At 41.7% G+C, this 26762-nt stretch overlaps 1 long non-coding RNA gene across 1 annotated transcript; it reads left to right on the top strand.

The window, feature by feature from the left end:
- The first annotated feature begins 8880 nt into the window (after positions 1-8880).
- On the top strand, positions 8881-16535 carry LOC117668247 (uncharacterized). The gene is made up of 5 exons (XR_015729392.1): positions 8881-9061; positions 9834-9946; positions 12589-12787; positions 15244-15352; positions 16173-16535. It is a non-coding gene; the product is annotated as an uncharacterized LOC117668247 (long non-coding RNA).
- The last annotated feature ends 10227 nt before the right edge of the window (positions 16536-26762 follow it).

Raw genomic sequence — 26762 nt, forward strand, 5'->3', positions numbered from 1 at the left:
GTAGAAAAAACAGTAGCGGAAGGTTTTAGGAAGACTATATTATTAATAGGAAAGTTGATAATTTTTTAATATATTTGCACACCAAGGGAAAGATTTCAATTTCTTCCTTACCATGACTTTGACATTCTCTTATGCATTCGTTCAAAGATTCGAAGTTATTGTCATTGCCTCCACATCCAGTATAAACAAACATCATACATGTCTTCATTCCTGTGCTGAAAAAGTAGCGAGGTAAATGACGGTCACATAGTCCTATTGTAGGGGTAAGTGTACATTTTGTGGGATATACACCTGAAAGAGAAAATAAGAAAATAAGACAGAGTGTCTCTTTTAAGGAAATCCAGAAGGTCATCTCGTGAAAATATATTGTATTCTGACTCCAGAATCCAGGTCAACGTGAATATTTGAACATCTGCTGGAAGGAAGGGCACCAGGACGTAGGGTCATTCTCTTTCCTCCTCTTCCAAAGACTTCACTTGTACCTTCTCTTCAACCAGATTTAAGAATTTATGGCGTCTGCTTAGGGTTGGAAAATGCATATGTTGTTTATATTGCAGTTCCCACATACATTGATCTGCATCTGTTGCTCCTTGTTTTTTTAAAAAAGTTTTTTTATTAATAATTCAAAATTAAAAACATTAGACAAAGATATGACGTCACTGGTCCCAAGCATCTTCCAACACTTTAAACTAATACATAATATACTAATGATAATATATTAATATATTTCTTAAACCTTATATGTTATTTAAACATAATATAATAATAATAATTTATACCTTATTTCTATACAATTATACATATCTATACATATCTATACCTATCCATACAATTCACATACAGATTTATATATAATAACGAAATACTACACATTTGTCTCGGCTATCCTCCTTTTATCTAACCATTCATAGAATTTTATCCAGATTTTATAGTACGATGTTTCACTTTTATCCTTGAGTTCCAAGGTGAGTATATTCATTTCTGTGCAGTTGAAAATTTTTAGTAATATTTCCTCTTCAACTGGGGTATCTTTCTCTTTCCACTTCTGAGCAAAAGCTATCTGTGCCGCTGTAAGAAGATGCAATAGTAAATAATTTATGTCTGTCTTGTATTTACCCTCTGTCATTCCCAAGAGGAAAAGTTCCGGTTTGACTTCTATATTCATTAACAACATTTCTTCCAACCAACTCTTTATTAGATTCAAATATTTTTTTGCCTTTGGTATTCCCACCACATATGGTAGAAATTCCCCAGGGTCACCTCACATTTCCAACATGCCAAAGAATTTCCCTTATTAATTTGTGCTAATCTTGGGGGGAGGGGAGAGGTGCCACCAATAAAACATCTTATATAAATTTTCCTTATATGAAGTTGCTAATGTGATTTTTAATTTTTTTCCCCATAGAATCTGCCAATTGTCCAAATCAATACTATGACCAAAATATTTACTCCAAATTATCATCGTTTCTTTAAGTTGTTCCTCAATTGTACCTTGTTTCCAATAAATAGGAATATAATTTACTTATGGACTTGCCCTCCCTACTTAATAAAAGCATATCTAATCCTGATAATTCTTGCTTTATGCTCCATTCCTTTTTGTCTTTGCTAAATTTAGATTGTATTTGAAGGTATGCCCACCATTCCAATTCAATTCCTTCTTCCTTTAAAATATTTCTCGCTTTCAATTCTCCTGTCTCATTTAGAATATCTTTAAAGGTGACAGCCCACCCCCCCAATTTAGTAAAATTTGGATGGATATACATTTCCAATGTTAACACTCAGTTGGGAATTTCCATATAGTTACTTCTTTTTGTCTTAATCCAAATATCTAATAGAACCCTCCTAATATAATGTGAAAGTACTAATCGGCTTTATGTTTTTCCTCCCATAAAATAGCATGCCACCCTGTCTGTAGATTGTGGCCTTCTAGTGCCAATAATTCTGTATTTTTGAGGTGCCTCCACTCACTTATCCATAGCAAAGCTGCTGCCTGATAGTATTTTCCCCAATCTGGCAAACCGAATCCTCCTCTTTCTCTATCATCTTGTAATAACTTTAATCTAATTCTCTGTTTCTTTCTTTGCCAGATGAATTTTGAAATATGTCTATCCAAATTTATAAAAAAATCTTTTTTGAACCGAATTGGTTGCTCGTTGTTGATGTATAAAAAACAGTAGTTTTAGGAAGAATGTATTATTCATAGGAAAGCTAATAAAAGGAAATAGAACAAGAATGTATTTTAACATTTTTAAATTTTGCCAGAATGTCCATTTCCCCCAAATTTGAATAATGCTGACACCCCACAACTAAGGACCGACCGAAATACTGCAGAAAAGTGACCTTTATTCTGTTTGTTTTGGATGATCCAGTCCAGAAACTGGCTTCCAAAAATAAATCCTATAAGTTAGGGGTCCTTCCAACATCAACTCTGTTGTTAATGTGATCATGTCTTGGAAGAGAAAGGGGCATTTCCAAGCAGATTGCACGTAGGTATGGAGGGAAAAGAAGCATCTTATCTACCTACCTAGAGAACAGGCATCCTGAAAGCAGAAAATGAGCAGTCCAAACATCAGGAGCAGGCAATTCAAATGAACCATGGTGATGAAAGCAAGTATCCAATGTGAAGTAGATTTTAGTAATCCATTTTGAAGTAATCCATTTTATAGATTATACAACAGTGAAGTACACCTGGGCATTCATGTGGTTGGAACACCAAGGTCCAGTTCCCCAAAATCTGAATAATGTTCACATCCGAAAATGGTTACTCCAAGGACTGACTGGGAATACTACAGAACAGTGAGTTTTATTAGGAGTCGATAAACTTCTTTAGTAAGAGGGATTTTAGAAGTTTATTGACTGTTCATGTAGCTGGAACAAAGAGGTCATACATAGAGATCCTGAGTACAGTTCCACCTGTCATCCATAAGCAGGTCTATATAGGATATGGCAAACTCTTATTACAGTCATTTTCTCTTATTTCGTGACAGATCGGCAAGCACAACCTTCTGTCCAACTTTCTACCAGCATTTGAATATGTTAAAATTTGTTATCCCATCATTTATACACATTTTACCATGTGCCATGGCCAGCTCGGCCTCTGATAAGAAGACTAACAATCAACATTTCAGAAAAACTGGATGGATTGCTTCCTGAGTTGCTGAAGGATGAGGAAGTAGTGCTTTGAACTCTTCTAAAATGCATGTGTGTTATTGCCCTCCCCCTCCCTAATTCTCAAGATAACTAGTAGCATCCTTCTATTATCTCCTCCCATTTACATGACAGCTACCCCTCCCTCGGGAATCTGGTTCACCGTGACTTCTTCTATGCCTGGTGTGGAAGGAGCAGATGCGCTTCCCCTTACTCGGGCTCTTCCTCTTCACAAGGCTCCCTCCATCCCATGGATGAACTCTTCCTGCTCATCTTGATTGTCATTTAACTCCTGCAAGGCCAGCAGTTGCCAAGGACAGATGTGTTCATATACTGTATATTGGTCATGGAAACATTATACCAATTATGGAGTGTTCACATCTATTCCTGCTTCCCAGAGCATCATATGTCCTAAATTTGTTGAAAAGATCTGCAAGGACCTTCCCAAGGATGTATTCCCTTTGTTTTTCTGTCTTTTCTGTACTTATCCCACCTTCTACCATTTCTGCATGTAATTTTATTCCTTTGAAAATTTCAGTGTTTAAGTTGTTCTTAAAAGTTTCTTTTTTAAATTAATTTAAGAAATATCTTTATTTCAGTGAGAAATAAGAAAGTAGGAGTGCAGTGGATCTGCAGGTTGAACATTAGCTGTCCCTCCCATTATAATAATGTCAGGTGGGAAGGAAGGAAGGAAGGAAGGAAGGAAGGAAGGAAGGAAGGAAGGAAGGAAGGAAAGAAGGAAGGAAGGAAGGGTTTGTCCATAGAGTTGGTCTGAGTTATGCCCTCATCCCCAACGTGTCCCTCCTCATCTAACTAAATGCCTTCTTTGAAAATAGAACAGTCCTCCAAGCATTGTTCATACTATCCTTTATGCTTATCCCAAAAGTAAGAGATCACTGAGAATAATGCATCCCTGGTCATCCATTCTAGTGAATAGTTTTCTAAAGTTAATCTAAGATACGGAAAGAGGACTTTCCACCATCTATTCTGTTTAATGTCATCATTCATTGGTCTGGAGGGAGGCCAGATTGTGGATACACAGGTAGTCCTCAACTTACAACCACAATTGAGCCCAAAATTTATGTTGCTAAGTGAGAAATTTGTTAAGTCAGGTTGCCCCCTTTTATGACTTTTCTTGTCATGTTTGTTAAGTGAATCCCTGCAGTTAAATTAATTACAAAGTTCTTAATGAATCTGGTTTCCCCATTGACATTTATTTATTTATTTATTTATTTATTTATTTATTTATTTATTTATTTATTAAATTTTTATACCGCCCTTCTCCCGAAGGACTCAGGGCGGTGAACAGCCAGGGTTAAAATACATGCAGCATGAAAATTAAAATAATCTAAAATTAATTAAATCCAATTTGGCTTTCCAATTTTAAAACCCCTTACCCATAAAATTAATCAATTAAAATTTTAAGCCAGCCCGGCTCACTGAAACAAGAAAGTCTTCAGAGCCCGGCGGAAAATACGGAGGTCCGGTATCATTCGTATCCCTGGGGGTAGCTCATTCCAGAGGGCAGGTGCCCCCACAGAGAAGGCTCTTCCCCTGGGGGTCACCAGTCGACATTGCTTGACCGACGGCACTGTTGAGTCCTCGCAGTACCGACGCCTGCGGACTCCGTTGTTGCTGCCCTCCCGCGATTGGCTAAGTCGTGCTGGACTGCCAAGCGGGAGAAATACACCCTTATGATTGGACGTTCTAGTCTTTCAGCTCGCTATTTAAGCAGCTGTCAGGCAGTTTTGCGTTCGTTCGTTACTGAGGTATTCGTTGTACTCAAGTTATCTGTTGGCTTAATAAAGAATTGATTAGCCTAGCCATGAGTCCATGCTTTTGTTCTAGGACAGAACAGGCACCCTGAGGAGACCCTCTCTGTGGGAGCGTATTGGCCAGTGGGAGGTTATCGGTGGCAGAAGGTGGTCTCGTAGATATCCAGGCCCTAAGCCATGGAGCCCTAAGCCATGGAGCACTTTAAAGGTGAGAACCAAAACCTTGAAGTGCACCCGGAAGACCACCGGAAGCCAGTGCAGCTCACGCAGGAGAGGTGTTACATGGGAGCGCCATGTCGCCCCCATAATCACCCACGCGGCTGCATTCTGGACCAGTTGGAGCTTCCGGGTGCTCCTCAAGGGGAACCACATGTAGAGAGCATGACTTTGCTTGTCAGAAGATTGCAAAAGGTGATCACAGGACCCTGGGGCACAGCAATGGTCATAAATGTGAGTCAGTGGTCAAGCATCTGAATGTAAGTCATGTGGCCATAAGGTCATACATCTGAAAGGTGGTCATAAATCACTTTTTTTAGTGCCATTGTAATGTTGAATGGTCACTCAGCGAACTGTTGTAAGTAGAGGAGTACCTGTATACAACTGGTTGGAAAATGTACCTAAATTTTGTTTGGAGGCAACCTAAAACCACAAAGTGAACAACTTCAAATGAGCATGCAATAAAATACATCCTGGTGTTGAAAACAAGAGTCTGGTGCTCAGTCAAGCCACTTTTTATACGCACTATAGCAGGAGTCCCCAACCGTTGAGAACCGGGCTGCTCAAGCAATGGCCAAGCAGTTGAAACTCCACTTCTGCAGAGAACATCCTCAGGGAACCAGTGAGGTAGACCAGTAAGCATTCCATGCAACAGCCAGAACTGCAGAACAAAAGACCTCCCCAGAGAGAGTCACGTCTATCCCGGATGAGCCCCCACTTGTAGCGCTACCCCCAGAAGGGCTGCAAGAGTCTAGCTTCCCCTGGCCCTTTCTCCCTGATAGTTTACGGTCTTTTGGCTCACAGCCAAAAGTCTCTGGAGCTCTCATTCCAATTGTTTGCTCAGTCACCTCTATTTACCCAGCTCAACTCGCCTCCCCATTGTCCTGGTGTGCCTAACACTCCCTCTGGTCACTGTTGTGTGAAACCATCCCTTCCCTGTCCCACCCCCACAACTGCTGCTACTGCTAACCCTACCGATCCACAGAGCCAGAAAGATTGGGGGACACTGCACTATAGGAAATCCAGCTAGACATTCATATAGTTTGAACAATGAGTTGATATATAGGGACAATACCAGCGGTGGGTTGCTAGTGGTTCTACCCGGATCAGCGAAACAGTAGCAGCGATGGTGGGGGGCTCCGGCCACCTGCACCAGATGCTTCTGTGCATGCGAGCGTGCGTGTGACCGAACCAGTAGCAACAAGCTTTGCAACCCACTACTGGACAATACTATGTATAATCTACTCACTATGATCTGCTATAACTACATATCTTCAAAGTGATTAAGCAGTGATAAATAAAACAGCAACGTGTAACAATGTTGTATTTAGTAAATTACAAGCATGTAGAAAGAGCTAGAAAAGGAAATGCCTTACATCCTTTACAACTTAAAACACACACCAATCTTCAACCATATCTGTCTCCAAAAGGGTTGAGTGTGAGGGAGAAAGGTCAAGCAAATATTCCTGCCAGATTTGGAGAGAAAAGACAGGTCTTATCTACCTCCAGAAGAGACATCCAGAAAGCAGAAAATGAGCAGTCCGAAAGTGAGGAGCATGCAGTTCGAATTCTTCATTGTGCTCAAAGCAAGAATCCGATTTTGAGTTGAGCCATTTTATAGAGTGTTCAATAGGGAAGTAGACCTCGGCATTCATGTAGTTAGAACAAGGAGGTCATGCCTAGGGACCCTGAGTATAGTTCCGCCAATCATCCATAAACAATGCTATAGAGTGTAGCAAATGAGTAATGAATTGTACTTGAATTAAATTGAAGGCATGAGGAAAACATGAGAGCTAGACTGATTTTGCACCACCTGCCGCTCTTATACAACCATTTTTTCTTACTTCGTGATACAGTCAAGGATTAACTACCATCCATCTTTCTACCAGCATTTCAATATGTTAATTTTTCAACATGCATCATCCCGTATTTAATACATGTTTTACCAAGTCTCATAGCCAGCCCAGCCTCTGATGAGGAGAACTAACAATGTGCCCAGTTCCAGAGTAGCTGGATAAACTGCTCCATGAGCTGCTGCAAGAAGAGTAGGTTGTGCTCAGTGGTAGAGTCCAATTTTTTTTACTACCAGTTCTGTGGGTGTGGCTTGGTGGGCGTGGCAGGGGAAGGATATTGCAAAATCTCCATTCCCTCCTCACTCCTGGGGCAAGGATGCTGCAAAATCCCCATTCCTTCCACACTCCTGGGGGAAGGATACTGCAAAATCCCCATTCCCTCCCCACTCCTGGGAAAGGATATTGCAAAATCCCCATTCCCTCCCCATTCCTTGGGGAAGGATACTAGCTGGGAATACTGGGGGGGGGTATTGTTCTTGGATGATCCATTCCAGAAAGGACTTCCTAAAATCAATATTATATTCTGGGGGCTCTTCCACCATCAAGTCTGTTGTTAATGTGATCATATCTTGGAATGGGAGGGAGCATTTGTAAGCGGACTGCAGGTAGGGGTGGAGGGGAAAGAAAGGTCTTATCTACCTGCATCTGGAAAGCAGAAAATGAGCAGTACAAAAGTGAGGAGCATGTAGCTTGAATGCATCATGGTGGTGAAAATATCCCTTGCTGAGTTGAGCCATTTTATAGATTGCTCAATAGGGAAGTAAACTTGGGCACTCATGAAGTTGGAACAAAGAGGTCCTGCCTAGGGACCCCGAGTACAGTTCCACCAATCATCCATAAACAGTGCTATATAGAGTGTAGCAGTTTGAGTAAGGAATTGTGCCCGAATTAAACTGAAAGAATGAGGAATGTGATAAAAAAAGGAAAGAGCTAGAATGACTTTGCACCACCTCACTCTCTCTATCTTTCTATCCTTGTAAACCACTTTTCGTTTTTACCACCTCTATATTTTGCTGTTTATTTCCACAACGAAAGTTCTCATCTTTCTTTCCAGGCTTGCATCAAATCCAACCATGGTACTCTAAATCTTTGCCTTCCTCATGAACCATTCACTTTTTCTTTCTTTACTTGTTTTGCAATTCTACTCCCATTAATTTACTTGACTGAATCAGTTTCCTTCACTATTGTATTGTATACAATACAATATTGTATTGTATTGTACCTTCAAGACCGACTTCTGCCACCAACAGCCTCCCACCGGCCAGTTCGCTCCCACAGAGAGGGTCTCCTCAGGGTGCCATCAGCCAAGTTATGTCGACTGGCGACACCCAGGGCGAGGGCCTTCTCTGTGGGAGCCCCAGCCCTGTGGAATGAACTGCCCCCGGAAATACGTAAGATCTCTGACCTCTGTGTATTTCGCTGTGCCCTCAAGACCCTGCTGTTCCGTCAGGCCGGGCTATCAATGTAATGATTTTTAAATTGGGTGTTTTAAATTTTGGGGTTTTAAATCTGAGCCGAAATTATTTAATAATTTTAATTATTTTTAACTGATGTCTGTCTTTGTGCTTTTAATAGGCTGTACACCACCCTGAGTCCTTCAGGAGAAGAGCAGTATAGAAATAAAATTATTTATTTATTTATTTATTACACTTCACAAACTCTTGACCCTGTTGCTTCTTGCTCTACCACACAAATAGTTTATGCATTTCTTTCCCATGCAATAGTGGTGAATATCTGTAGCTCGGGTGTAGCATGAGGATGAAGGTTCGTCCTCCAAGTTTGTGGGTTGGTTTCCGGATGTTTCTTTACTGGGCTAGGGAACATCTTCAACGGAATTTAGGGGATGTCAGTGTCGATGTTCTTCTATGTCATAATACTTGAGTGTGGAGAGAGAGAGAGACAAGGTTGTATGTGGATCAGTGGTGGCTTGCTCCCGGTTTGGTCCGGTTCTTGCGAACCGGTAATAAAAGCAGTGGGAGGCTCCGCCCGCCCACCCGAACATCATCATGGCCGATCAGCGCATGCGCAGATGCTTCTGTAGTGCGCTCCCATTGCGAACTGGTAGTAAAGGTAAGTAGAACCTACCCCTGATGTGGATAGACACAGTTGGGGGTTGATTGGGGAAAGGTCCCTAAATTTGGGCAAGAAGCATCCTGAAACCAGAAAGTGAAGAAGTCTGAATGAGCATGTAGCAAAATATATCCTAGTGCTCAGTCAAGGCACTTTTATATTGCACTCTAGGGAAATATAGCTGAAAACATATCTTGACATTCATGTACTTGGAAGCATGAGGTCATAAATAGGGTCCTTGAGCACAGTTGTGCTACAACTACAAACTGTTCACACTGGTTAAATACTGCTACATAGAACATAGCAAAGACTAAGAAATAGTGTGCTTGATATATTGAAGGCATGTGAAGAGAGTTGGAAAAGAACCTATTTTACAACCTTTACAATCTTATGCCTACACCTATAATTCTCATTATCCTTACACCATAGAGTGGAGTTTGTGACTTATCTTTCTCAAAATGATTGTCTGTGGGGGAGGAAGGCCAAGGAAATATTCCTGCCAGATCAGATGCTTCGTATTCTCTACTACAATAAAACACCTTTGAATATTCCCTGAAGCTGATATATTCACTAAATACTCTGAATTGGGGTGTCTTATTTGTAATGTGGTTGATGGTGTGACAGAATAAAAGGAGTAGTATAAATTCTACTTCGGAAACTGGATATTAGCATGTCAAAGCATTAATATGTTTATTTAAGAGTATGCTTAGAATCAGATACATGCAAGGTGTTTCAGTGGGAGACTCCATGGGAATTTGGATTCCTTTCTCAGATGCTGAATCCACTCCATCTCTCAGAGGATCCCATCAGTGAGATCAGGAATTGGAGTCAATGTTACGCTGGAAAAAAGACAGAATCAAAATCAAGTTGTCAGCAGTAGAAGAGGCAAGTATCTCATTGGTTCCTTAGCCTGCTCTAGCTTGTAGGGCAGCCACCCAGTGATGAGTTGCCCCCAGTTCGGACTGGGTTGCAAGAACCGGTAGTAAAACCGGCAGGAGCTCCGCCCACTGACCCGGACGTCATCAGAAGTGATCTGCGCATGTGCGCGCAGGCACAATGCAAACTGATAGTAAAGGTAAGTAGAACCCACCCCTGCAGCCACCTCCTCAGCAGGAAAATTGAAAATAGGCAGAATGAGATATGGACCTTATTGTGTTTTCTCTCTAATTAAAGGTACCTCCATTGTTTATTTATTTTCTTATCTTATTCACAATGTGATGTCCTGATTTAGTATATGATGCCATGATTCACAGCAGGAAAAGAGGGGTGCCAAAAATGAATTTTTATTGTCTTTTTAGAAAGGCTGGAACCAAGGAAGTTCCTATAATTTAGCTAAATAGAAAGAATTATGGACCCCTCACAAACAAAGGGGGACAGTGGAGGTGGAGGAAAAAGGATGAGCTAGGATAGATGCCAGGATAGCCAAGAGATGCCAGGTCTATGAGTGAGCCAGACAAACTCTCAAAATTGAATAACTAGAAGAAAAAGAAGTCCCAGTCTACAGCCAGGTGCACAGAGGGGGAAGTCTCACTCCAAACACTGCAAGAAAATTCATTGGCGCTTAGGTGCAAAGTAGCAGCATTTCCCCAGAAAACATTAAAACATATACATTTTAATGGTATATGTTACAATTTCCTTCATGGAGCTTTATTGCAAGACAGTCTGGACAAACAAAAGCATCTCCAGGCAATACATGTGTTAGAAGTAAGTTTTCTTGTGAGGAATATATAATTTTCTTTGATTTTACAGCATTTTGCTTAATCCCAAAGTGATCCCTTTTAACAATTGAGTGTAGAAGTCCTCACATAATTCTTTGCAAGAAAAACAGTAAAAACAGGAAAGCTTGCTTTATGGCATTTCTTTAGAAAATTTCTTTTTGCATTTTTACCATTTTAAAAGGTTTCCTGATTTAACAGATTGCACCCATTGATAAACTCCTCACTGGACCAGGGCCTGAATTGCAGATTTGAGCACTGAATTAATTTTAGGACTAAAGAGTTTTCAGATCATTGATTGGCAGAAAAGACTAAAATGCCATTTGTTTTAATGATGAACCGAGGCAAAGAATAACATTTCTTCCTTACCAGAACGTTGACATGCAGCTCTGCATTTATGCAGAGTTTTGAAGTTGTTTTTATTTCCTTCACATCCACCATAAATGAATGGCTCACAGTTCCCTGTTGCTGTGTTGAAATAAAAATTATGATGCGAAGCTTTGCACCGTCCTACATCTTTGGGAAGTTGACATATATCTGGAGATACACGTGAAAGTAAAAAGAAGAAAATAAAACAGACAGTCCCTCTTAAGGAAACCCAGAAGATCATCACATGAAAAAATACTGCATTCTGACTCTAGAGTGCAGGGGAAAATGAACATTGGAGCATTTATTGGAAAACTAGATCCTGAGAAAACCTCCCTAAACCTCAGAGAAAGTGAAACAATTTGCCTGCCCTCCCACGATGAGAGCACCCCATTTTGAGTCATTTCCATTTGAAGCCCACTGAGGAACTGAAGTACCATCTGGACAATGCAAGCTCCTCCATCCTAAGAAGAGGCACAGGGCTTCCAGACCTCCATTGGTGAGATCCCAGACTTATGGGATGGACTGATAGAATGGTCAGGAAGAGCTGTCCTTCCATTTGTTTGAAGGCTAGGGATTGTATTCCAGCAGATTGAAGAAGAAACTCAATCAACATTGGGAGGAGGGACACCTGGAAGTTGGGTGTGTTTGTGGGCTCTCCTCTGAAGGCTTCACAGAAGAACAGAATAATACGGCTGAAAGGGACCTTGGAGGTCTTTTAGTCCAACCCCCTGCTCAGGCAGGAAACCCTATACCATTTCAGACAAATGGTTGTCCAATCTCTTCTTTAAAACCTCCAGTGTTGGAGCACCCACAACTTCTGAAGGCAAGTCGTTCCACTGATTAATTATTCTCACTGTCAAGATATTTCTCCATAATTCTAGGTTGCTTCTCTCCTTGATTAGTTTCCATCCTTTGTTTTTGTCCTGCCTTCAGGTGCTCTGGAGAATAGATTGACCACCTCTTCTTTGTGGCAGCCCCTCAAATATTGGAACACTGCGATTGTGTCACCCCTAGTCCTTCTTTTCACTAGACTAGACACACCCAATTCCTGCAACCGTTCTTCATACGTTTTAGTCTCCAGTCTCCTAATTATCTTAGTTGCCCTTCTCTGCACTCTTTCTAGATTCTCAACATCTTTTTTATATTGTGACAACCAATTAATTAATTAATTCTGGGTGGGGGATATAAAATTGTTTCAACTTACCAAATGCGTTACAGGCCCTGTTGCATTCGTGGAAGGTCATAAAATTGTTTGCATTTCCTCCACAACCACCATAAGTAAACAATTGGCATCTCTTGTTGTAGGTACTATAATAATAGCGAGGAATTTTATCCTTGCAAGGTCCTTTTCGGGCACTTAATTTGCATTTACAAGGTATTTCTAAAAGGAAAACATGGGTGTTGGAAACTAAAGTTCTGTTACATCTCTTTTTTGAAATGCAGAAATAACAATATCAAGCAACGATATCTGCCTAGCCCAGCTCCTTGAGAAGGACTTGACAGGTTGATAAAGTGCCATAACAGCAGCAGCAGCAGGAGGAGGAGGAGGAGGAGAAGAAATAAGGAGGACAGTTCACTATACAGTACATTCCTTCCTACTAGAATGATACTTAAAGGTTATATTTGTCCTGCAGAAATGGAGGTAGAGATTTACTTCAAGTAAAACAAACTGTCTTTGCCTGTTTACTTTTCATTTTTTAAAATTCCATATATTGTCAGCCTCTGCCTTTACTGCTTTGGCTGCCATAAGAAACGGGAGGGGGACAGTTAGGGGGCAGGGGTGGGAATTGTGCAGGAGGAGTTTTCAAAGAAACGAAACCAAATCTCTGAAGGGGCTATCAGACCAACGGTCATTGCGTTCCTGATGGATGACGATGCCAGACGTGATTCCACCTGACCTCTGAGAGACCTTTGGATTGGATGATGGACGATGGACAGGGGAGGGGGATGCTTTCTAGATGCAATTTTTGCGCTTCTTGCTTAGTTTCAGCTTTACCTGGGTTGCGTTCACTTCATACTCTAGTAAAAGTACATTTCTCTATAACAATGGAGTTTGGCTTATTCTTTCCTGGGATTTTGAAGGAAGCATACCTGACATATATATTGAATTTATGCAAAGGACAGCCAAGAAAAGCATTGATGCAAGTTAAAAATAGAAACTTAGCAGATGTACAGGAAACAAAACATGAATATACAAATAATGTAATTTAAAAAATAACAATGGCAAGGAAAAGCTGGCAAGGAAAAGCATATAGCAAGATCAATTTGTACAAAAGATCAAGGGGAAAAGTGGATAAAGATACAACTTGGAAACAGAAATATTCAACAAAACTGAAGACTTGATTTTGGCTGCACAAGAGTGAGCTTTTCAAAGCAACGCAATCAGGGCCAAACTGAAAAATTATCAAATGATTCAAAGTGCAGATTGTGCAGAGAAACAGAAGAAACCATAGATCATACCCTCCTGCAAGAAGATCACACAAAATTAGTATAAACAACAACATAACACAGTTGCCAGAATGATTCCCTGGAACATATGAGAAAATTATCACATGCCAGTAATATATAGTTGAAAAAATAGCTAAAAATAAGTAGTTTAAAATACTGTGATATTTCCAAATGCAAATGGATAACGTCTTGGCTCATAACACACAAGAGATAATTGTGGTTGAAAAGAAGAAAACTGGATAACTGTTGTGTACCAGGAGATAGTAGAATAGAAGACGAATTACAGAAATCACAAAGTATCAAGATCTGAAAAATTTCAAAACTGAAAGATTATGGCACAAATAATCTGTGGCGGTCCCTCCAAAATAAAAGGTTAATCTGATATAACAGGGGTGTCAAACTCACGTCATCATGGTGGTGTCATGTGATGTATCAGGACTCTTTTTCCCTTAGCTAAACTGGCCGAGGCCAGCACATGACACATGCGGCCTGTGAGCCAGGAATTTTAACAGCCCTGTGATGTAATATGCTCTTGACAGACCCATGCTGACTTTTAGTTATAGTACATTTACTAATTATTGAAATACATGTTTGTCAAACTTTTCTAGTTCCTTGCTCAGTATAGATACTGAATCGATGGATTTCTAGCTTACTCCCTCTTTCCTTTTCTGAATTGTGAGACTACATTTTTTTCTGTCCTAGTTTCAGTGAAAGGAATAAAGTAGCATTAGCACTTAGACTTATATACTGCTCCATAGTGCTTTACAGCACTCTCTGAGCAGCTTACAATGTCAGGATAAAATGCAGTGTGATGCAGATATTTGGGGACAAGGCTTGCAGAGATGCTGGGCAGGAGAACATGCACTGTGGAAGGAGCAGTTGGAGTGGAGTATTTGCAGCAAGATTTGTGAAGGCATCAGGAAGCTTTCCTGGAGAAATGGCAGCTGATGGACAGGAGAGGTGACAGCAGAAGAAATGGGAAGCAAGAGAAAGATCACATATGTTCATTACAGCTTATTGTAGGATGAGTAGACATAATCCAAGCTAGATAGTCCATAATCAGAAAACACACAATGTCTTCAAAATTACCAAGGGAAGAGTCAAAGACTTAGTCAGGAACACTTTGAGGTTGAAAACATAGCAGGAGTCAAGAGCAAGAATAAACAAAGTGCAAAGCTAGATGTCAAAGTTAGTTTCAAGCAACAGAAGGTAGTCCTGGCATGGTTTAAATCTTCTCCCTGCCAGCATGTACAGTTGAACCTTTCCTTGCTCAATAGTTGCCAATAATGAGGCTCCAGGCTTGTTTGCAGAGTCACCATCTTGCTTGTGAGGTCCTTACTTAATAGGACGTGAGATTCTCAGGGTGGGGAGGAGGTTCTCCCTGCTTCTTGACACCCAAGATGGCTAAATCAGGATCAGTGCTGGCTGAGGAGGGACCCAAGAGGGTGTCAGTGTTTGATTCAGCAGCTGTGGTGACATCATCTGGCCAGATCTAATCAGCTCACGTCTTGGAGCCCTGACTCTGAGATCATAACTATATTAGTTCTTGTCTAATCCTCTGTTATCTCACACAATAATACTCTGATATTTTCCAAAAATGATTGTAATTGGTTCTAAAATCATGCACGCCTACTCTTTCTCTACCATCAGATTGACTGACTCTCAACCCTTGTGTCATGCCTGGAGTTCCTGAGGTCCATCGGGTCCACACAGGGCCTCAATTCAGCTTTTCATCCGAGCACGAATGGGGCCATTGAACGTACGAATGCCATGGTGGAACAATATATCAGATGCTATGTGGATTACCAACAAGAAAATTGGGCAGATTTGTTGCCATTCGCAAAAGTGGTGTACAACAATACTGTCCATTCTAGCACTGGACTAACTCCTTTCGAAGTTACCAGCGGCATGGAATTTGTCCCCATTCCAGAACTGCCAAGAAAATCCCCCCTCCTCCACGTTGTTGACAGAATGGATGGATTCATTGAGAAAGGGGTGGGAAAATACAAAAAAGATGCTCTCTGAAGCAGCGGCTGAATATAAAAAACAAGCAGATAAACACCGCTCGCTTCAACCCCCTTTTTGTGTGGGGGGGTGGAGTTTTTCTCGCCACTAAATACATAAAATTGAGACTGCTTAGCAGGAAATTGGGACCAAAGTTCTTAGGCCCTTTTCCTATAGTAAAAATAATTAACCCTGTGACAGTGCAATTAAGCCTGCCTCGCATATTGGGGAAAATACACCCTGTATTTCATTTTAGTTTGCTGAAATGATCCATTGGATCTAACATAAGACCTCAGACCCAACCGCTCGTCCCCCACATTGTGGTGGAAGGAGAGTCCCATTATGAGATAAAGAGGATATTAGACTCCAGAATGTATAGAGGTCAGTTGCAATACCTAATACAATGGAAAGGGTACCCTTTATCTGATGCCACCTGGGTAAATAGCTGGAATGTCAAAGCAGATAGACTGATTAAACAATTCCATAATAAATACCCAGACAAGCCAAAGGGTCCTCCTGGGGTGGGGGTGGGGGTTAAATGTGGATAACTTCCCCGAAGGTTATTGTCTTTACAGGACACGTGTCTCTTCTGAGTGGGTGCTGCCTGTCATGCCTGGAAGCCATATTACCTGTGGGTCTTGAGGATCCAGACCTACCACAATCATACCGTGGGACGTTGGGAGCGGAGATTGCATGAGATAGCCATAACAAACTTCTCTAAGAGAAATTCAAGGCCATGGTGTCCAGCAGCTGTGCAAAGGAGAAATTGGAGGATGTCTTCTGTTCGGGAAAGAACTGATTGGACTGTGTGGACATGTGGGAGATGTGGGCAAGGTCTTCAACTCTCTTGTGGGTAAGGAAAACCTGGAAGCTTTCAGATTTGGGTTTTCCCAGATGTGCCAATATGACATCTCTAATAAAGATTAGCTTTGAGGATCTTCAAGCCTCGGAGTTTGATTTTATTGGGGGTGTTACTTGGAACCCTGACACCTTGTCCCTGTGAAATAGATGCTCTATGCCTAAGCTAGGGTCCATCCCATCATCAGGCTAATAGGGCCCACAGTATTATAAAAGAAAAGTGTCCTGCATATGCTATGCCGTGGAAGGAAGATCTCAGCTGCTCTTCAGATGTAAACAGCATACATCCTGCTTCACGCCAGCAGGAGATATAAACAGAGAAAGGAGGTTATCAGAAAAGGAAGAGGTGGTGTCAGAAAGAAAAAGAATAGCTGTCCCATCCAGCATGTCAAGTGTCATTTTGGGCTCAGTTCAAACATCACAGCACCCCAACACACTAAGACAAATTCCCTATCCTTTCCATATATATCCTGTATGTCCTTGTGGAAATGTGACTCTAGTAATGAGATTATCTTGTTTATTTAAAGGCACCCACACCAACAATAAACTATGAATCCCCCGGCTTTCGTTATGCAGACAACAATGAAACTCTTACTTTTCTTGCATTGTATATCTCCCATGATATTTTCCCAGGTAGGAGAGAAATCTACAAATAAAAATAGAGACAGCAATGTTAGTAGATAACAATGTGGGAAGAGGGATCAAGAGAGGGCCTAGTTTAGAGTTATTGCACAGCCACAAGAGGCATAAGCTTGACCTCCCCCATGAAGTTTCATCTGGTCATTCCCAGGAGAAGGCAAACAGTGTGGTGAGATTCTTGTAACCTAGGCGATAGACAATAAAGTTACTGACTTTAGCTACTCATGAGTGGCTCTGGGTTCTTGTGCCTGGCAACAGTGAGCTTAAAATGATGTCATTTATTTATTTGATCATTTTGACCAGGGGTGTCAAACTCAAGGCCCGAGGGCTGGAACTGGCCTGAGGGGTGCTTAGATCTGGCCCACGGGGCCACCCTGGAAACAGTGAAGGACTGGCCCGCGGTGCCTCTGCCAGTGAAAATGGAGCTCAGGAGAGTCAAGCACAGCTCTCAAGAGCTCCATTTTAGCTGGCACAGTGCTTGGGCCACCACAGGCTCCCTCAACTGAGTGAAATTGAGCTGGCCATGCTCCCTTGCCACGACCCCCCAGCCCCATAAGGTCAAACGCAACCCTTATGCAACCCTCAATGAGATCAAGTTTGATACACCTGATTTATACAGCAGAGGTGTCAAGGATGAGATGAGAAAAGCAAGAGACATGCAATTTTCATCAATTAAAGAAAACAAGTTATAACACTAAAGTTATGCAATAACTTATTCAATTACTGTGCTTGGACCTATCACCAGTATGTGATTAATATTAAATTGAAAGCCTTATTTATGGGTTAATTAAATTTAACAATACTAAGTCACAACTTCTAACTTTTTATGCTTCGGCTGTGGCCATGTGGCCAGCACCCCTAGGCCTATAAGCAGCAGCTTCCTGCTTCAGGGATTGAGTCAGCAACAGCAGCAGCCAATGAAAGGGGAGGTAGTTTCCTTTGTCTCATCGGGCTGAACTGCAAGGCCCTTGTTGATTGGCTGCCACGCCCCAATCCTTGAAGCTGCTCATTTGAACTAGCCAGTCAGCAGCAAGCAGAATGGGCCCAAACTAAGCCAGGCCAGACTAGGTCTGGTCTAAAAACTCAGCCTGCAGGGCCTCATGGCAGAGAAGCCGAAGTCTTTTATTCAGAGGGTGAAAGCTGTTTTCCTTACAGCTCACATTCTTACAGCTTCACAGGCTTCTGAATAAAAGACTTTGGCTTCTCTGCCATGTGGCTCAGCCTCTTCTGCAGCTGTTCAGTAAAGTACAGTAAAGCCATGGGAAATGGGGAGGGGAGAGCGGATTAAGTCCAGGAACTCTCTGTCAGCACGTCAAGATGCATTTATCCTAGTGCTGACATAAGAAGGAGAATGCAGGCGTCTGTAACGGGACGGTTGCCTTTCACCTACTTATTTCCTCTGGAGATAATGTCCCCTAGGAGATGGATGGGAGGGGGGAAATTCTTTGAATTGGAGCAGTAGATAGGGTTGAATGATTGGGAAGATGGCCAATGAATGCAGAGGAGTGGGGGAAGGAAGAGGAGGGGTTTTGGGTCAGCACGTCAGTGCCGGCTGCAACGAATTGGTGTAAAAAGTGCTGTGCTTAATAAAATGGAAATTTGTTTTATAAAACACTTTGTTTGCGATGCAATTTATTTGAAGACAGCCTGAAAACCTGACACTCTCCATATTGGCCTGTAACAGGCTGGAGGAGCCCTAAGAAGGCCCTATAAAAGGCCGTTCGTGCCGGCAAAGAGGCGAAGGAAGGCTTGGCAGGGATCCAGGCCACGTAGTAGGCTGGGGTAAAGGAAGGCAAGCTGACTGGCCTGCAGAGACCATGTGCTCGAGGCAAGGGAGGGAGCCAGACAGAGAGCAGCAGAAGATATGCCAGTCAAGCAGGCAAGATAAGGAGTGACTGGGGGGGGGCAGCCAGATTTTTTACTACTAGTTCGCCCAAACTGCCCAGAACCGGCTGAATCGCACCATTGAAATGGAACTTTTATTCTGTTTAGGGCTTCCTAAAACCAATATAATATTCTGGGGGCTCCTCCACTACCAAGTCTGTTCTTACTGTGATCATGTCTTGGAAGAGAAAGGGGCGGTTGCAAGCAGATTGCATGTAGTTGCACAGAGAAAAGAAGGTCTTATCTAGCTACCTTGAGAAGAGGCATCCTGAAAGCCGAAAATGAGCAGTCCAAAAGCGAGGAGCATGTAGTTGAAATGCATCATGGTGATGAAAATGAGTATCCAATGCTGAGTTGAGCCATTTTATACTTTATCCAACAGGAAAATAGCCCTGGGCATTCAAGTACTTAGAACGCCAAGGTTCACTTCCCTAAAATTTGAATAATGCTCACATTGCCAAATGGTTACTCCAAAGACCATCTGGGAATAATAAGAAATGGCTTGAGTGTTATTAAAAATCAGTAAAAGTCAAGTTTATTGACTTCTAAAGTCAATTGTTCATTCATGTAGTTGGAACAAGGAGGTCATACTTAGGGAGCCTGGGTACAGTTCCACCTGTCATCCATAAGTAGGGCTGTATAGAGCATAGCAAATGAATAACAAAATGTATCCTAATTAAATTGAAGCCATGAGGAAAGAGATAAAAAGGGAAAAACTAGAATGACCACCTCCTAGCACTCCTAGGGATGTTTGGGGAAAGGAACATGAGCAGAGAAAGAGAAAAGGATAAGCAATTGGAGTTAGCATTGCTTCTCGCTCCTCTTCATTTCCATCTGTAAACTCCAATAATAATCCGTTTAAGCTCATAAGTGCCAAACAAGAAACTTAAACGGAGGCTACACTTCAGAGAAGGTGTAACTCCTTTTGATACAGTCATAAAGTAACATTCCTCAAAAAGGATAGAATACTCCTCATTAGCCTTATCAGTCTAATCTCTTTCCTTTGGATATTTGGCCCCCTGGTGTGAGGGGAACAGATCAAAGCTGAGATATATTCTTAGGCAGAAGGGGGAGCCTCTGATCAAAGCTGAGAGATATGTTTTGACAAATACCAGGTACTTCACTCCCAGAAACCTGGGAGAAGCAGAGAGGGAATGAAGAGGTGAGGATGGGGGTTAGAAGACAGCAGGGCTCTTGGGACAGGTGATTCTTCAGAAACCAGGTGAAGGAAAAGCAAAAGATCTTCTGAAACCAGAAGGAAAAGGAAAAGATTAGGCCAGCCATTCCCTCCAGCTGCTTTGAAAAGCCCCACCTGATGGATCCCTCATCCTCTACAGCCCTCCTCCCCTGCACTGCTCTCGGCTGCCTCGGGAGGCTCTGAACTGACAGAGCCTCCCTTTGAACTGCAGCCCTCGCTCTACTCCCAAAACCCCCAAGCCCCTGCACTGATCGGCTGGCTTCAAACTGTCCTGTGTGCCCAAAAGCCCAACATGAGCTGTACTGCGATGAATGGGCCACGGTGAAAAGACTGGGACGGAGGGGCCATGGCCCAAAGTGGTGAGACATAATAACACAGAGGCAAAACTCTGGTGGAGAAACAGGTAGCGCCAAGAGTTTGAGCCAAAAAGTCCTAGACCCCTGGTATTCTGTGTACGATGACCCATTCCAGAAAACAGCTTCCTAAAACCAATATAATATTCTGGGGGCTCCTCCACTACCAAGTCTGTTCTTACTGTGATCATGTCTTGGAAGAGAAAGGGGTGGTTGCAAGCAGATTGCGTGTAGTTGCGCAGAGAAAGGAAGGTCTTATCTAGCTACTTTCAGAAGAGGCCTCCTGAAAGCCGAAAATGAGCAGTCCAAAAGCGAGGAGCATGTAGTTGAAATGCATTACGGTGATGAAAATTGTATCTGATGTTGAGTTGAGCCATTTTATACATTATACAACAGGGAAATAGACCTGGGCATTCAAGTACTTAGAACGCCAAGGTTAACTTCCCTAAAATTTGAATAATGCTGACATACCCAAATGATTACTCCAAAGACCAACTGGGAATAGTAAGAAAAGTAAGTGTTAAAAGTCAGTAAAAGTCAATTGCTCATTCATGTAGTTGGAACAAGGAGGTCATACATAGGGACCCTGGGTACAGTTCCACCTGTCATCCATAAGTAGGGCTGTATAAAGCATAACAAATGAATAACAAAATGTACCCTAATTAAATTGAAGCCATGAGGAAAGAGATAAAAAGGGGAAAAAACCTTGTATGACCACTTCCCTCACTCTGTATCTTTGTTTTTACCATTGTCATAGAAAAATCCAGTTAAAGAAACAGAGGACAGCAACACAAACTGAAAATTCTTACTTTGAGATTCAGAGGTTTATTTCATAAGCAATTTGGAACATGAATAGCCATCATAATAACACAGTATCACAACATTACTTACATTAACAACCCATTGCAATGAGGTCCACTGACATAGCTGATCCAGCAAAGATAGCTATAGGCCAGTGGCCCTGATCTGATTTAGAACTTTTATACCCTTTTTCTAATGGCCCCATAGAGATGGAAATTTACTTGTTACGTTTCATAACCCTTTCCTTGTTCTTTCTTGCTGACTGTTAATACATCTAACATGTACATATAAAACCTCTATCCATTTACTATTTTCAGTTCCTTATTTCTCACGGTTTTAATCTTCTGATTCCAAATATACTCCTGAAACTATCTACTTTGCAAATTCATACCACACTAGTTGCAACAGCACAGCAGATTACAAGTATTTTGTTGTCCTTATCAAATCATCCTAGCTGGAGACCTTGGTTCTTATTGCTTTATTCTGGGCCTGCTACCATCCAGAGATCGTTATTGAGTTTGATAAAACAATAGGCAATATTGTTGTGTCCCACACTATCTCCATACTCAGCTATGTATTCACACAACAAAAGTGTCTAATCTTTTTCCAGACTCTCCACTATTCCAGCCACGACTCTAAATCTTTGCATTCCTCATTAACTATTAACTATATCATAGTACTTTCTTTAATCAAGTATTTCCTTGATTTCAAAATGCTGTTCACCCTCAACCATAATGGGCTATGCCAGTGCAGCAGTTTTACGTCATAAAGGTGAGGTTATTTTGGGTTTTACAAGGCTACAGTGAAATACTGAACATACTTGTCTCAGGGTTTTTGGTAATTGGAGTTCTACCATAACCAGGTTTATGATAGGTGTAATGGGGAAGGGTCAGTAGTGGGTTTCAAATCCCATCGCTACTGGTTTGCTCTTGGGTGCACATGCGCATGCGTGTGATGTTTCTGTACAGAGATGTCTGGGTGGGTGGGCAGAGCCTCCCACCTCCACCGCTACCAGTTCGCCTGATCCGGGGCAAACCGGTAGCAATCCACCACTGGGAAGGGTCCTATGAATTTGGGTCCCAGCTTTTTTGATGACTGCAGGAACTGTAGGAACCGAGTGGAAAGGTACTGTATATTTTATCTCCGATTTGGAATGGTTTTGGCTCTATTTGTTTTTTGTCTGCCTGCACTTTGTAAGCAGTTTTCACTTCATCTAAGGCTTCGCGTACGACTGGCCAGGTGTTTCATAGTTGTTCTATCCAGTCTTTCAGGGAGGATATGGTGGGTTCTTCAGCTGGAAGTTCTGACATCAGGTTAAAGTCCTACCCAGTGGAGTAAATCCAGTGCTGGTATGGACTGCATTATTGTAAGCAACCTCTGTGAAAGGGAGGAGGTTGGTCCAGTCATCTTGTTGGTAGTTTATGAAGCATCTGAGGTATTGTTCCAGGACTGAGTTCATTCGTTCCATCCCACCATTTGTTTGTGGATTGTGATTCGAACTCAGACCCTGATCTGTTCCCAAAAGGGCCAGAAATGTCCTCCAGAATGTTGAGATGAACTGGACCCCGTGGTCTGAGATTATCCATTGTGGGGCTCCATATAGATGTTATATGTGGAGTAGGAATAGTTTGGCCAGTGTTTTGGCTGTGGGGATTTTTTGGCATGGAATGAAGTGGACTTGTTTCTAAAATAGGTCCGTCATTACCAAAATGACAGTGTTTCCCATGCTTTCAGGCAGTTCTATGATAAACTCCATAGAGATCTCTATCCAGGGTGCTGAAGGCTCGGTTACTGGTTGCAGAAGGCTAGGCGTTTTCCCTTGTCCCCTTTTGGCAGAGGCACAAATAGGGCAGCTGCCCACATAGCTTTCAATGTCTTTTTTAAGGGCTGGGCACCAAAACTGCCTCTTTAGTAAGTGGAGAATTTTCACAAACCCAAAGTGCCCTGCCACTTTGGAGTCATGGCAGGTTTGTATGAGCTTTAGTCCAGTGTATACACAGGGCTGCAGTTGGCCCTGCTCGTTCTTCTTGGAGCAAAACGGCTCTGACCGCTATGTCCCTGGCATCAGCTTGGATGACAAAGGGTTTTTCCAGATCCAGGTGTTTTAGCACTGGCTCAGTGGAAAAAAGCCTTTTTAGCTTTTCAAATGTGGCTTGGTATTCCATCGTACATTTTAGGGGTTGACTAGGTTTCAGCTAATTTCCCCCCCTCCCTTTCATCTTTATTAAGCAAGTGATGGGGGAGTGTGATCTGGGAGAAATCTGCAATGAATTGCCTATAAAAATTTGCAAAGCCAAGGAAGCTGTGTAGTTGCTTCCTTGTGCAGGAAGGCACCCATTCGATCACTGCCCGAACTCTCTCTGGGTCCATTTCCACCCCTTCATGGGAAATTTGATAGCCCAGGTAGTCCTTGTGGAATTCGCATTTGGAGAGTTTGGCATATAGTTTAGTGGCACGGAGTGTGTTTAGGACCACACGGAAGAGCTTCACATGCTCAACTTTTGCTTTGGTGTAAATTAATATGTCATCAAGATACACCAAAACCCTCTTATATAGGTGTTCATGGAGCACTTTGTTTGTCACCTGCAATGAACACGGCAGGGGTTCCTTGTAGCCAAAGAGGTTCACTAAGGTTCACTATAAGGAAATACAGCCAGACATTCATGCAGTCGGAACCTTGAGTTGATACGTAGGGACCTCAAGTACAGTTCTCATATAACTATAGTGTATAGCCTTCATTCTGTGTAGGAAGTACTACGTAGAACATAGCAACGAATAAAAAACAGTGTACTTAATGAATTGAAATCATGTTGAAAGAGATTGAAAAAGAATTATTTACAACTTTTGCCACCTTAAGATATACACCAGTCATTCTCACTATCCTTCAAAGGGTTAACTGAGGATATGAGGCTAAAGAAATATCCCTGCCAGGTCTGATGCTCAGTGTTCTGTTGTACAATAAAACACATTTCAATATTCCATGTGTCTGATATATTCACTGAATGCTCTGTTGTGAGGTGTCCAGTTTGGTCAGTGGCCTGACTGAATAAAAAGAGCATTGCAAATAATAGTTACAAGACAGAATATCCCAAGTATGTGTAGGTTTATTTAAGAGTATGCTTAGAATCGGAGGCATGCAAGGTGTTTCAGTGGGAGACTCCATGGAAGTTTGGATTCCTTCCTCAACTGCTGAATCCACTCTATCTGTCGAAGGATCCCATCAGTGAGATCAGGAATTGGAGTCAATGTTACCCTGGAAAGGAGACAGAATCAAAATTAAGTTTTCAGCAGTGGAAGAGGCAAGTATGTCATTGGTTCCTTAGTGTGCTCTAACTTGTGGGGGAGGGCACCTCCTCTGTGTGAATATTCAAAATTGGCAGGATGATGTAAGGACTTTAGTGTGTTTTCTGTCTAATTACAGGTGCCTCCATTGTTTATTTATTTCCTTATCTTATTCACAATGTGATGTTCTGATTTAGTATATGATGCCATGTTTAGGAAAGGAGGGGTGCCAAAACTGAATTTTTATTGTATTTCTAGAAAGGCTGGAACCAAGGAAGTCCCTATAATTTAGCTAAATAGCAAGAATTCTATTGAAAACTCTCAAAAGTGAATAACTAGAAGAAAAAGAAGTCCCAGTCTACAGCCAGGTGCACAGAGGGGGAAGTCTCACTCCAAACACTGCAAGAAAATTCATTGGCGCTTAAGTGCAAAGTAGCAGCATTTCCCCAGAAAACATTAAAACATATACATTTTAATGTTATATGATACAATTTCCTTCATGGAACAATATTGCAAGACAGTCTGGACAAACAGAAGCATCTCCAGGCATTACATTACGTGTTAGAACTGACTTTTCCTGTGAGGAATATATAATTTCCTTTGATTTTCCAGTATTTTGCTTAATCCCTTTTATCAATTGAGTGCAGAAACGCTCACAAAATTCTTTGCAAGAAAAAACAAGAAAGCTGCTTTTATGGTACTTCTTTAGGATTTATTTTATTTATTATTATTATTATTTTGCATTTTTACCATTTTAAGAATTTCCTGATTTTGCGGATTGCACCCATTGATAAACTCCTCACTAGACCAGGGCCTGAATTGCAGATTTGAGCACTGAATTAATTTTAGGACTAAAGAGTTTTCAGATCATTGATTGGCAGAAAAGACTAAAATGCCATTTGTTTTAATGATGAACCGAGGCAAAGAATAACATTTCTTCCTTACCAGAACGTTGACATGTAGCTCTGCATTTATCCAGAGTTTCGAAGTTGTTTTTATTTCCTTCACATCCACCATAAGTGAATGGCTCACAGTTCCCTGTTGCTGTGTTGAAATAAAAATTATGATGCGAAGCTCTGCACCATCCTACAACTTTGGGAAGTTGACATATATCTGGAGATACATGTGAAAGTAAAAAGAAGAAAATAAAACAGACAGTCCCTCTTAAGGAAACCCAGAAGATCATCACATGAAAATATGCTGCATTCTGACTCCAGAGTGCAGGGAAAAATGAACATTGGAGCATTTATTGGAAAACTAGATCCTGAGAAAACCTCCCTAAACCTCAGAGAAAGTGAAACAACTTGCCTGCCCTCCCATGATGAGAGCACCTCATTTTGAGTCATTGCCATTTGAAGCCCTCCAAGGAACTGAAGTACCGTCTGGACAATGCAAGCTCCTCCATCCTAAGAAGAGGTACAGGGCTTCCAGACCTCCATTGGTGAGATCCCAGACTTATGGGATGCACTGAGATAATGGTCAGGAAGAGCTGTCCTTTCATTTGCTTGAAGATTAGGGATTGTATTCCAGCAGATTGAAGGAGAAACTCAATCAACATTGAGGGGAGGGACACCTGGAAGTTGGGTGTGTTGGGGAGTTCTCCTCTGAAGGCTTCACAGAATAACAGAATAATAGGGCTGAAAGGCACCTTGGAGGTCTTCTAGTCCAACCCCCTGCTCAGCAGTGGTGGGTTTCACTTAATTTTGCTACCGGTTCACTCTTGCAGGCATCACTTTTGCGCATCCACAGAAGCTTCTGCATATGCACAGAGCATATTTGATGATGTCCGGGCGGGTGGATGGAGTCTCCCGCCACTGCTGCTACCGGTTTTCCCAAACCGGGATGAACCGGTAGCAACCCACCACTGCTGCTAAAATAGGAAACCTAATTATTGAAGTCTTGCTTACAATTGCTTCTTGCGCCAAAGGCAGTTTAAAATACAAACAGTGAAATTCCTGTAGTCGAGTTAATCAAGATCAGTTACACTCCTCAGCGCCATATTGCCTGCTGCAAACTTCAAACAGCAAGAGTACTTAGATTACTTTAAAACTTTTAACTTTTAGTCCACAATTTTCATAGCGTCTTCAAAAAAAGGATAATTGCTTTCAAATTTTCGGACAATCCCACAAACAAGCCATTTAAATATTCGG

Source organism: Pantherophis guttatus, chromosome 9 (genome assembly GCF_059756535.1).
Source record: "Pantherophis guttatus breed Tessera chromosome 9, ASM5975653v1, whole genome shotgun sequence".
Lineage (NCBI taxonomy): Eukaryota > Metazoa > Chordata > Lepidosauria > Squamata > Colubridae > Pantherophis > Pantherophis guttatus.